At 37.0% G+C, this 13,225-nt stretch overlaps 1 protein-coding gene across 1 annotated transcript in view; it reads left to right on the top strand.

Moving 5' to 3' along the window:
* LOC5567948 overlaps positions 1-13,225 on the top strand; it is a 450,669-nt gene that overhangs the window by 98,774 nt on the left and 338,670 nt on the right. The window lies entirely within an intron of this gene.

Here is a 13,225-nt window from a genome sequence, read left to right as displayed (position 1 = left end):
ACACATATTGGCAAAAATGCTGAGGACCGTTAAACTCGAAAGAACCGCCAATTAAATAAAGAAGAGTGCATATCAGATGGCCAGTTCGTTCACAACCCTGAAAAGTATAAAGTTACGACAATTATGAGTGCTAAAAACTTTTCGGGGAAGCGTGATATTGCCGCCCCTTTCTCAGTTGGAAACAAAAAAATATCTAAAAAAATATAACTCCAAAGAAACATAGGCTGTTCTGGTGGAATTTATTTGAATTTAAAATCAATAGTTTTTATATTTATAATTATGGTTACATCACATTTGAAAAAAACATGGAATGTTTGAAATTTGTGTAAATTTGTAAATAATTTGTTCTAAATATATAAAAATCCTCAGTGCAAAAATTTATTCGAATAGCGGAACTCAAAAGAAGAATTAATATGTGACAGAAGGGTAATTTTTGGATAAATAATATAATACTATTGGCAATAACTTTCCTAATATGCTATAGTTTATTCAAGAGCATTGATTGTAGAATAAAGTGACATTTTGTATTAAGTGACTCCACAACAAGCCTGATGTCATCAGAAAGATTCAACAGAAACGTAATAACTAATGTCATCTTAAGAAATTCTTGGTTTCAGACTCATTATGCCAAACGACTATTATGCCAAACGACCATTATGCCAAACGACTTTATGGCAAATGAACATTATGCCAAACGACTTTATGCCAAACGGCTTTATGCCAAACGACTTTATGCTAAATGACCTACCACCATCTCCTACAGATGACACCCAGGCTTCGTCCTTTGACGAAGAAGCCTGTGTCATCCACAAATAAAGATTTTTGATATATCTGAGGTAACACAGGTAGGGTCAGTGTTCCCTTAGTGGACAGTCCCCTATAGTCGCACTAGTGGCTTTTTACGGCTGTTTTGCTATAAATCTTTTCAAAATATTTTTTACCTTCATCAGGAGCTATTTATCTAAGTACCATTGATACACAGCTTGATTTTGTTCAATAAATGATCGAAATAATTAGTTTTGCTTAAATTTTGAGCTCCCTTGCGCCTATAGTAAACCTATTGTTCCTATAGTAGCACTACCGAGAGAAATTATGTTTTATTATACGAAATAATTAATGAATTACGAACTTTTTTTACATCAAACGAAAGCTTTTGATCCACACTTTGAAGAAAAAATATAAAAGTTTTGCAAAAATACGGTTTTGATGAGTATTTTGCCAACGCCGTGATGCTAGTGCTACTATAGGAACAGAAATTAGAAATAGTGCTACTATAGGCACATGTATTCCTATAGTGGCACAAGCGATAATAAATACAAACATATGAGTTTTCGTAGTTTTCATATTTTTCCCACAAAACCAATATAAAAAACTTTCAGATGATGTAAAAATAATGACGCTAGTGTTATTTTTCGATTTTATACGAATATTTGTTCTTAGCTATGCGGCTATTGGTACATCGACCCTAAGTCAGATGTGAAAAAATGTGTATAATATTGGTCCCAAAATGCTGCCTTGAGGAACATCAGCTTTTACAGGAAGTCTTTCAGATCTGGAGATCTGATAATTAACCTGAAGTGTACGATTTGACAGATAACTTTGAATTATTCTAACAATGTATGTTGGAAAAGTTTTTTTTTAATTTTACGATCAAACCTTCATGCCAAACACTGTCGAATGCTTTTTCTATGTCTAGAAGAGCAAGACCAGAAGAATAGCCTTCAGATTTGTTGGAACGGATCAAATTTGATACACGTAAAAGTTGATGAGTGGTCGAATGTCCATGGCGGAATCCGAACTGTTCATTGGCAAAAAATGAATTTTCGTTGATGTGGGCCATCATTCCGTTCAAAATAACCTTTTTCAAAAAGTTTACTGATGGAGGAAAGCAAACCGATTGGATGATAGCTAGAAGCTTCTGCAGAACTTTTGTCGTGTTTTAAAATTGGTACAACCTTCCATTTGTCAGGAAAATATGCCAACTGAAAACATTTGTTAAATATACCAACCAAAACTGCTAAGCTACTGTCTGGAAATTTTTTGATGAGGATGTGGAAAATTCCATCATCGCCAGGGGCTTTCTCATATTTGAGTTTTTGAATAATAGTTCCTACTTCTTTCTGGAATTTTCGAAAACGTTTCCATTATTGAGAATGGTTTAGAAGTCTTGAGTATCTTTATTCACAATTAAACTTGTGATTCCTAAATTAAAACTATGCGCGCTTTCAAACTTTTTATCAAGTTTTTAAGCTTTTTCGCACTTAGTAAAATTTATTTTCCTCTTTCAAAGCCGGAATTGGCTTCTGAGGTTTATTTAATTATTTTGATAATTTCCAAAAGGGTCTAGAGCTAGTGCTCAATTGAGGAATTTAATTTTAAAATTTTGTATTTCATAATTGATGAACCCCGTGGGTAATCAGTTGGCTACAAAGGTGAGTAGAGTCGCTTAAGACCAGATCAATCGTAGAAGCACAGACAAACAGACGTCACACTCTCGTCATTGTTCATTGACCACCCGTTTTATTCGAAAATATGTTTATCCGCCACCCGCAGCGTTCACATCGTTTTTGTTCGTAATTGACGTTTACACACTACCGCCATCTGTTGGCCCGTCTGCCAAACAAACCTATTTTAGCATCGCAAAAAAAAATGTGATAAAAAAATAACGTACGAAATTTATATTTTAGGATTCCAATATTTCCCTAATGTTATGCACTATTTGAAAGTTTATAATTCAATATTTTTATCAAGCATGGAAAAAATATTTGGTTTTAGTTTTTGTTCTTTCAGTAATACACTGAAGTAATTTTGACGAGTTTTCACATAAAGAAACAACTCTTGTCACGTCATGTCACCGCCATTTCGAATAGTACAGAACGAAAAGCATCCTTAGATCTTACAAAAAACGTTGAAATTGTTTGCATAAATTTTCTAATTATCAAGTTAGAGCTATTTGAATAATTCAGTTGTAAAATATATAAGTTTGATGATATTTTCCAAACTAAGTTAATTTGAAATATATATATTCACTCTTCATACACGTTTTGATCAAATTCGATAAATTACGAACTAAATGTGTGCTTTTGACCAAGTTTGATTACATTTCACTTAAAAAAAACACACAATTTAAAAACCATTCAGTACCGGTATTATTGGTACTGATGAAGAATCTAATAATCGTTTCAATCCAAAAATACCTTCAAAACGAATGATACGTAACTTTGATAAAGTTCGTTTATGGAGAGTTTCTCAGGTCAATCAATGAACGTATTACACATAGGATAACTCTAATTATCATCTTTTCAGATAATAATAAACCTCGTTTCGACAACATGGTGTCACAAGTGAACGTCAAAATGCATTAAAACGCGAAGCAGCGCTAGCGACAACTGCCTAATTCTGATGTCGACATCAGTGCCAAAGTGTGAAAAGTGGTAAATTTGTAGCATACTTAATCTGACTATAGCGCCGCTCTACATACGCTGACGAGTGAAGATGAACGTCTGTTATCTGTAGTTTGAGGACATATATGAATGAAAGTTGTCCACCACGTCGGACAAAACTTGAATTTCACCACATATTTCATAGATTACAAAGTTAGAACCATTTACTCATCATAATTTTAAGCCCATATATTATTAGTGTTATAAGTCAGAATAAGCTTCAGCAAACTTGTGTTTAATGACGAATTTAAAAAAGTGGAGATTTGTGTCCAATACTAAACTGCCGTGAATCGTAAGTCTGTCCCATCTGCATTTTCGTCAAAATTGAGTTGAGTTCAGTTTTCAACATATCTTCTTATGCTTTTTCAGATGCACTAATGAGATAATATGATTTGTTCTCAGACACTAACGTATTTGAAAATAGACATACATTTACGTCATATGGTTCGCTTCTTTTATGTGCATCCCAAAAGACGTAAATCACTTGATTTTTTGGTAGTGTGGAGATACAAACATGATTGATCATATTTTCGGGGCCCAGTTTTACGGAAATGGTATTTCTGAAGATTTTCATTGAATTTCAATGCGTCCGGCGGCAATAAACTTCCTATTGGTTCTAGTTTCTAGGACGAAAGAAAACATCTATGCAACTTCACACCGCACAAATATACAAGCGATAGAAAACACGCCATTTGGACATGACCTCGGAAAATTCGGAACATCTCCGGTGTCCGGTAGCCAATATGCATGGACGAGAAAGTTCCTGAAACTGGACCAAATTTGCCGTCGACAGCTTCCAGATGCATCCAATTTCATGAATTTTTCCCCATGGTAAGATTTTTCGTATGAAAATTAAAAAAAAATGTATGACGCGTAAGAAATCTACCGAGCTGCATCGAATTGCTGGACGCTAGGAAAGCTGGACACTGGCCTTTTTCATGGCGTTTTTGTTCCAAATTTCGATCTTTTCTCGCCTTAAATCCATAACTAAAATGTCTTCTACATTCTCCATGCATAAAAGTTATCGAAAAAATATTTTTTGGGTGATTTCAGTTCAGTGTCCAGAATTCATCCGGTTTCTATCACTTCGTTTCAAGACGGTAAGTCCCAAATGTCTGTATAAGGTAACGAACCAGAAGGTGGGCTTGGATCACTTTAAAGATGCTTCAGCAAATAGTTTTCCTTCTTTCAACTTCTTAGAATCAGCTTAGTGTGATCGATCTAATATCAATACATGTATATTCAATTTTGAATGAACTTACATACAGTTATTTCGGTTGTTCTAGCAAATGTCTCTCTTTTCGCTTTCTTTACCATATAAATTTCGGTTTATGATGAATATATCTTTCTCGGGGCTATGACTGTGACAATTATGTTCTAGGTTATGGCCTTCAGTCAATTATGCTCAAAAACGGGTCTTATGTTTTCATCCGTCGTTTCGGATACATTTATTGTGCCTTTCTCAAGGAACCTGTGGACAATGGACATTTTATGTTATGTTTATGTTTGATTATGTTGAGTTCACTTACTAATTGTGTTCTGTTTTTCGTTAACATGCCCACAGCATAGGCAGCATAAGTCAACTCTGTATCTACACGCAAGAGTCAGATAAAAATTAACGAATAGGCGAACAGTGAATGCTGGAGCACTTTTATCGGCTTAACTCAACACGGGCGTAGAATCCGAAAAACTATCCGGGTCGCAGAACTTCGTTAAGGTTGCCTGTTTATCGCCACTTCTTGTATGGACTCTTGTTGTGTTGATTCCCATTGTGTCGAGTCTCTTATCTGATTATCGGCTTCACTTCACCTGTGTGTGTGCAATATGCCGGCATATGTGTTGCTCAAATTGTCATTATTAGTGCGCAGTTCGTTCACGAAGTTGTGCTACCTCCAGGTCCTCCGTCGTCTTGCCTTGTTCCCGCATGCTATGTAGCTTGTTGGAACAGGATCGGTGACTGGCGATCCTCTAACACGCAGGGCAGGGCTACCCGACATTTTATTCTGAGTTTGTGAATGAGCATGATTATAATTTACCTGATAGGTATAAATATTAAGCAAGTGATCGTTAACGGAAAAAGGAGCATTAAATAATAATAATAGCTGAGGAATTCCGGGAACAAAAAACGCTACCGTTCCTCTACCTCGTACGAGCTTCGACGATTCGTTTGCGAGAACGGCAACCCCAGAAGTAAGTTATAGTAACAATTTGTCCATCTAATCCAATTGCAAATTATATGTAATGTTTAGCTTTTGGGTAGTTGTTAAACTTCCACTCGGCTGGTTGGCCGTAAACCATGATTCATAATTTAAAAAAAAACAAGTACTATTTTGTTATTATTTTTATCAATTTTTTGGCTGTGGTAACTAGATTTAAAATGATAGTACAATGTTCTACAATGATAAAAGTAAAGAATTGGAATAAAATCCAAACATATTAGCACTCAAATCTAGCTTTAATTAATGAATATTACCAGAGTGTCCGGATATTGGTACCGTCCGGATTTTGATTCATCACGGTATAAGTAAAAATATGTGCTTCTTCTCTTCAAGATGTTTGAGAAGAAGTTCGCGATCTTTAAGAGTTTCCGGCATTACGTGACAGTCTCCTTTCTTTACGACCTTCATTCCCCAAAACATTCGCTCGACTCTGCTATGTCACTCGAGTTTATCAACAGTCGTCACTCTATGTGACTGTAATACTCCCATGACAGGTTGCGTCTGAAATATACATGCTTCCTTTGATCGACAGTGTCTATAGACGAGTCATATGAATCTGTTCGATTTCCAAAATAGACTCCTTGATATTATTGAAACCTTTTTTGTTAAATTGAACTAAATAATATTCTTGAGAAAGCCCTTTCGGAACAATGCCAGATTGGGTTCTCTTTTTCATAATGATTATCGTTTTGTCTCAAATTCCGAACAGACTCATATTCCGAACACTCAGTTTTTGTATGGCGATTTGGTTGAAATGTTTCGCTGAAATATGTCACCAAATAACAAGGAAATGGCAGTCAATTGCAATTAAATTTTAACGTATCCAATATAATTTACCGTTTTGTCTCAAATTCCGAACAGACTCATATTCCGAACACTCGGTTTTTGTATGGCGATTTGGTTGAAATGTTTCACTGAAATATGTCATCAACGTACAAGGAATTGGCAGTCAATTGCGATTCAATTTAAATGTCTTCTAGTCTGTTTTATATCTTTGGATTAGTGACGATCCCCTAGTTCGAGACTTGTAAAACAAGCTCATATAAATTTATTTGCGTAATCAGTCATTGAATATGATTTATTCGTGCTGTTCGGAATTTGAATCAAGGTGTTCGGAACATGAGACAGAATGAACCCAGTGTTCGGCATTTGAATCAAAATGTTGTTCCATACTTTTACGTAAAAACTACACTAAATAAGTTAAAATAAACAATTTTATCGGCAAACCCAACAGCTAACAGTTGGACTTTGCGAAGGAATTGAAATTTTCATAAATATCAGCTGATATATGCCTATCAGATGCATTTGAAGTCACTGTTAACCTTAAGTGTTCGGAATATGAGTCAAAACGGTATACCGCGGGAGTAGTGATGATTCTCTAGTTTGAGACCAGTAGAATCAGCTCAGATAAATTTATTTGCGAAATTATTCATTTGAATACGATTTATTCGTAGTGTTCGGAATTTTAATCAAGGTGTTCGGAATATGAGACAGAATCAATACAGTGTTCGGCATTTGAATCAAAATGTTGTTCCTTACTTTTACGTAAAAACAATACTAAAACTAATTAAATCAACATTTTTATCGGTACACCCACCAGGTAACAGTTGGGCTTTGTGAAGAAAATAAAATTTACACAAATATCAGCTAATTTATGCCAATCAGATGCATTTGAAGTCACTGTTGGCTTTAAGTGTTCGGAATATGAGTCAAAACGGTACTTGGATTGTTGAAAATTGAAGTAGGGTGCCGGTGCCATTAGTGGACCTAAGCTTTAAAAAATCATAACAAAATAACGAAAAGCCTTAACAGAAATCTTTTGGCGTCAACAGAAAGATTTCAACCTCTACTATATGGGAAAAATATAAAAAGAGTGATAAAACTATTTTTTTATATAAAATCGCTTGAGCCACTATTGGTACACGTGTTCCAGTAGTTGCGCTAGTGTTCCAGTAGTAGACGTTCGGGAAAGATATAAGGAATTTTGAACAAAATGGTAAAATTTTACATGGGTTTTACAGTTTTCCCTCATAACAGCAATTAATATCTTTCGAATGAAGCATAAAGATCATCTTTGGGACTTTTATTCATTTGTATACATCCATTTAAAAAACTGCTTCCAGCCGTTGATCCACTACTGGAACACGACGACGACTATTGGTGCAAGGGAGCAAATTTTTTGCGTTAACTTAATTATTTATATGACTTTTTGATAGAATTAAAAGCTGGAATTTGGCAAATCGGCTAAACTAGAGGCGATCTATCCACCAAAAATAACACATGTCGTTTTTATCGAAAAATGTACGTTTTATTTCATAGTCCAATCTACTGGTACATTACAACCATTGGTACCGGCACCCTAAATCATTTATTCCATTTTTGATTTTTTCGGAAGATTTATAGTCACATAAGAGACCTTACAAGACGCTCACTTGAGTCGAAAAGCCTAAGCTGCTTCGATTTGGTTTTCTGAAATTTTGTTTAGAGCATCGATCTGGTTGCTCATTTCGATGCAATTATCAACATTAACTATTTTACATTTGGAAAAAATGCGCATTCCGGAGAAACGTCCTTTCTTCAATTTTTTCCACGATTAGTGACAGATTTAAATCCCACTTTTTTGGAAGGAAGTTGTGGATTCAGAGATTCATCCTTCCTTTTGTTTCTGGTTGCAACCATGTTTAGTGAATAAACGAAAGAAGACGTGACCTACTAGAGGTTTTTTTTCCATGACGGTGTCAAAGAAGGATTGCAACCGCTAACTTTCACTCACGGGTCGAACGAAAAATCGAAGGGATCAATAGTAGAAAAAATAGTACTGATTTAGTAGCACTGAGTAGGACTGTTTTTATTGCTTTAGGAAGTTTCAAAACTTTCAAGAGCAGAAAGAATTTGCGTACGCACAGCACAAGAGTACGATGCGATCTGAGGAGATTAATAACTGGAGTAGTTGACAACGATTAAGGAAATAGTTATAAAACGGCTCATTGAAATATTGACGAACCAAAATCAGTAATTACTCGACCTAGTTACTCTTCGGTCCTAAATCGTAATGATCTAGCATAAAGCAAATTTCCCAAGAGTGCAAATACCGCCTGTCTGTAACGGTATTTCGACTGAGTTTGACTTGTTTTTTAAACACAGCCACAATTCCCCGAAAAGATGACAGAGTGCTTTGCAAGGGCACGTGTTGGTAAATTTCTCATAACTGTCTGTGGCAACCGTTCATTGCTCACCGGCGATGTAAGAAGTGCTCTCATCATCAAGCTATCTTCCGAGAAGATTGTTATACGAGCATCCGTCCAAAAATCCGTCCTATTCAAAAGAGCTCCCATATCAGCCGTTTTTGTCATTGTCAGGCTTCCGAAACCAAATCCTCCCACGTTCATCGAAGCGTTAACGAACAACGCAAAGACAAAAAAAGAAAGCTCCCCTGATTGATGATTATGACTCAAGGCGAAACGGCCAAGTGTGAGCTGGCTCACCTGTCAAAAGAAGGCACCCCGAAACACAGAGGATTCCCCAACAAGCTATCATTCCCTAATGTGGAGGAAAAACGAAAAAGAAAGCGAGACTCATCATCGCAAAACGTGGTCTCATCGCCCCGAGGAAAAGAGGTTTTCCCTACATGAAATTTGTTACACCACCTCTCGTCGTCGTCAGCGCACAATGGTCCGAATTTACAATTTAGCAGAAGAAAAGGTTTTATCTCAGCTCTCGTTCATTTAGGGCATCTTCAGAGTAGTTTGTTATGATAAAGATTTGCATTTTCCCAGAAAAAAAAAAGATGAACAGGGGTAGGTTGGTAAATGGATGGACATGGCGTATCATTGGTACCTCGCGTACCTGAAGGAATAAAATAGACCCCTCTTTGCGGTCCTTAGCCTCCTGACCAGCAACGCCCTACCTCATAGCAGTACTGACCGGGATACGAGCAACCTCAGGGAAGATCGGGTAACCAACCCCGATGGGAACTTTGGTCGTATGCTGACAGGGAAGGGGAGGTTTGCTTCTGTAAACTTGCGTCTTTACTCCATGTTAGAAGCGGCTCACAACAGCATCTGTTCCCCGTATCAGGGGCGGCTGATCATTGTCCGAATGCCAGAGAAGGACTCTAAGCTAAACTGCGCACTATGGTCCACGACCATTTAGGGGGAATGGTCCTCCGGAAATCTAGGGGGTTGGTGTTGGGCCCTGCAAGCCAGCCGTAAAAAAAAAACAAGCAACGAATAATCAACGAGAGAATACGAACCGGGATAATCGGCGAAGACCACAGCAAGGACTAGCAATTGGAAGCGCGGTACGTGGAACTGTAAATCTCTCAACTTCATCGGGAGCACACGCATACTCGCCGAAATGCTAAAGTGTGTTGGAAGGGATCAATGGTGCGAACGTTTAGAGGTAACCATACCATCTACCAGAGTTGCGGCAACACACACGAGCTAGGAATAGCTATAGTGATGGGTGATATGCAGAGGCGCGTGATCGGGTGGTCACCGATCAATGAGAGAATGTGCAAGTTGAGGCTCAAATGCCGGTTCTTTAACTTCAGCATAATAAACGTGCACAGTAGGCCATCCCTTATTTTTCGAAAATGCGAAATGTTTTAAGTTCGTCATTGTAAATTACTCGTTTTGGTAAGACAAAAATCTGGTAAAATTTTGAAGTCCCTACGTGGACGCTAAGTGGTCCCCCAAAGGCCTTAAAGGTATCAGATGTAGATGACCCCCGTGCGCAAATCGAGCTCGCTGCTCTAGTGAACGCTTCGTGAGTACGAAAAATCACTAGTAACAAGTTACCCTGCACGCGTTTATAGTGAGCATACAAGTTTGTTTCTTTGTAATTGTTAATTTGTTGTCAGCATGCATTGTTATTAAGATGTACATAATACGAAATATTATTTTAGTTAGTTATTTCTGGTCAATTTGTCAAATCGGGTAAAAATAACCTCTTTTTCCTCTATTGTCAACATTTACCCTACTACGTGGTACTGGCCAAACTAATAACTTGTTTTAAAAAATGAAAATATATTGAACAAAGCTAGTTGATATAACATTCATAATTACAAATGAAATAAACTTTTATAATGACTATTAACGCGCATAGGAGAATGTGTAACTAGTGGCTTTTATACCCATGTAGCGTGCACTATAGCAGCGAGCTCGATTTACGCACGGGGGTCATCTACACCTGATACCTTCAAGGCCGATGGGGGACCACTTAGCGTCCACTTAGGGACTTCAAATTTACACATGATTTTTTTTTTCTTACCAAAACGAGCACTTTACAATGACGAACTTACAACATTTCACATTTTCGAAAAGTAAGGGACGGCCTAGTGCACAGCCCTTCTTCCGGAAGCACTGATGATGAGAAAGACGCTTCTTACGCGCAGCTCGAACGCGAGTACGACAGCTGCCCAAGCCACGGCGTAAAAATCATCATAGAAGATCGAAACGTTCAGGTTGGCCAGGAGGAGGAATTCAGACTGACTATTGAAAAGTTCAGCGTCCACTAACTGACACTTCCATCTGTAAACCAGCTAAATAGTTAGTTAATGTCTTTAGTGCTGTAAAATTTGAATTGTAGAATCATCTGGAAACACTGTTTGAGACGGTAATGTAATTCAACATTAACATATTTAAACTGTTATCTTGTGCAATCTTATTATTAATTCTGTGTATGTGATTCGTTGTGAAAATAAGTTATTACTGTTCAAACTATACTAAAATCCAACGGTAAGCAAAAGCTGCTGCTAAGTAATAGCCAATATTAATTTGTGATCAACACCTTATCGAAGTATGGCAGCTTGATAGTATCCAGATATATTGTAGATTTCTCATAGTTGTTCAATACAGTAGAAGCTCGTTATAACGACAACTTTTATAACGACAAATGCTCTCTATAGCGACATTTTGCTGTCCCTTGAAAACTATGTTGGAGCAATAACTATTCTCTATAACGACTTTTCTCTGTTGCGACGGTCCCTTGCGATGTCGTTATACCAAGCTTCGACTGTAGTTAACTGTTGTGGTGATTCTTCCTTGTGTGAGTTTTGTGACGACATAGCGGCCTTGTTAACATTCTAGTACGTTATATCGCAACATTTGTTAAGTTGATGTTAGTGTGCAAGTTTTCTGTTGTTTAATTCAAAACTAAATTCAAGCTGGTCTGTTAATTTATAGAGCGATCGCCGCATCATTTTCCAATTAACATTGAGAAATCGACTTACCAATATGCATGTGGTTAAAAAAACGATTGATTTAACACAAAAAATAAACCGAAAAACAGGCAAGTGGATTGAATCTGGCGCAAGTAGTGCTGGATTCCTTGGTTGATTGTTCCTCCATCGATTAGTGATACAAAAAGGCTACAAATTTGATCTTGTAACAATTGCTTGAATCCCCCGTTGTTGTTGCTGTTGCTGCTGTGCTGTTGGTTGTGGTGTTGTGAGTCGCTCTTTCATTGCCTTCAGTGTATTGGATCTGCACACACACACACTTGTTGGTTCACTAGTGGTTGAAACATTACGCGGTTGTGCTCTGATAGCCCATGCATATATTAGTAATCTAGTCATACACTGAACGAGGTATTTGCTAGAATAACATGCTCGCAAGATCCGTCAATGAATGATCACCTTACCAGTACGTAATTCATATTAAATATATTTATCTGAATTTTCTTGTCTGCTACTGTACCTCGTAATATTTATTAAACGTAATAGTGAAACAATTTGTTGAGCCTTTAGGTTGCCCTTAATTCGTTTTGTTGAATATCTGTTTTTTTTCTTGCAGTCCTGCCTCTGATACGTATATTAACACGAACCGATCTGCTGTGTCGTATGCAAAAAACAAGAGCCAGAGAGAAACAAGCTCATTACATGCATGTACTGTTTCTCTTCTGCTCATTTTAAATGTAGAAACATTATTGGAAGTGCGATAAATCGGGTGAGAGCAAATATGTATTTTTGCACCACTAGTTGCTCAGAAATTTACAAACGGATTGTAGACATGCAGACGAACCATTCGTCGATGATTAGTTCTTTAAAATCTGAGCTTAAAGCAACGTTATCGAGCATGACGCTGATCAAATGGTTAACGTTGAAAATGAGGTTCGGTCTGTAACTACAGCCATCGAAAAATCACAAGATTTTTTGTCTGCGAAGTTTGATGACATTGTTTCAGACTTCAAAGATCTTATAGCAGAAAGTGAATGTTTAAAGCAGCGTATCAATGAACTAACTGAATCTCATTCAAAACTAACCAGTTTTGTCCATCAGTTGGAAGCGAATGTAGATAAATCTGGCGGTAAAGCTGTTTCAAAAAATGCTGTTCTGCTAGGGCTCCCAAAATGAAAACGTTTTAGCTACTGTCCATAATACTATCGCTCAAATCGGAGCGCAAATAGAACATGACTCGATGGTATTAGCCACTAGGTTGTTTGTCAGCAATAAATCTAATGTGATGATTCCAATACAAATCGAATTCAAAGATGTGAGTGTGAAAGAAATGGTTCTGTCCAAGAAAGGAGAGTTTGGTAAAATTGTGTCAACTAACATTAATG

This window comes from Aedes aegypti, chromosome 3, assembly GCF_002204515.2.
Source record: "Aedes aegypti strain LVP_AGWG chromosome 3, AaegL5.0 Primary Assembly, whole genome shotgun sequence".
NCBI lineage: Eukaryota > Metazoa > Arthropoda > Insecta > Diptera > Culicidae > Aedes > Aedes aegypti.
The sequence above is the reverse complement of the archived record's forward strand: the minus strand, read 5'-3'. Positions and strand labels throughout refer to the sequence as shown.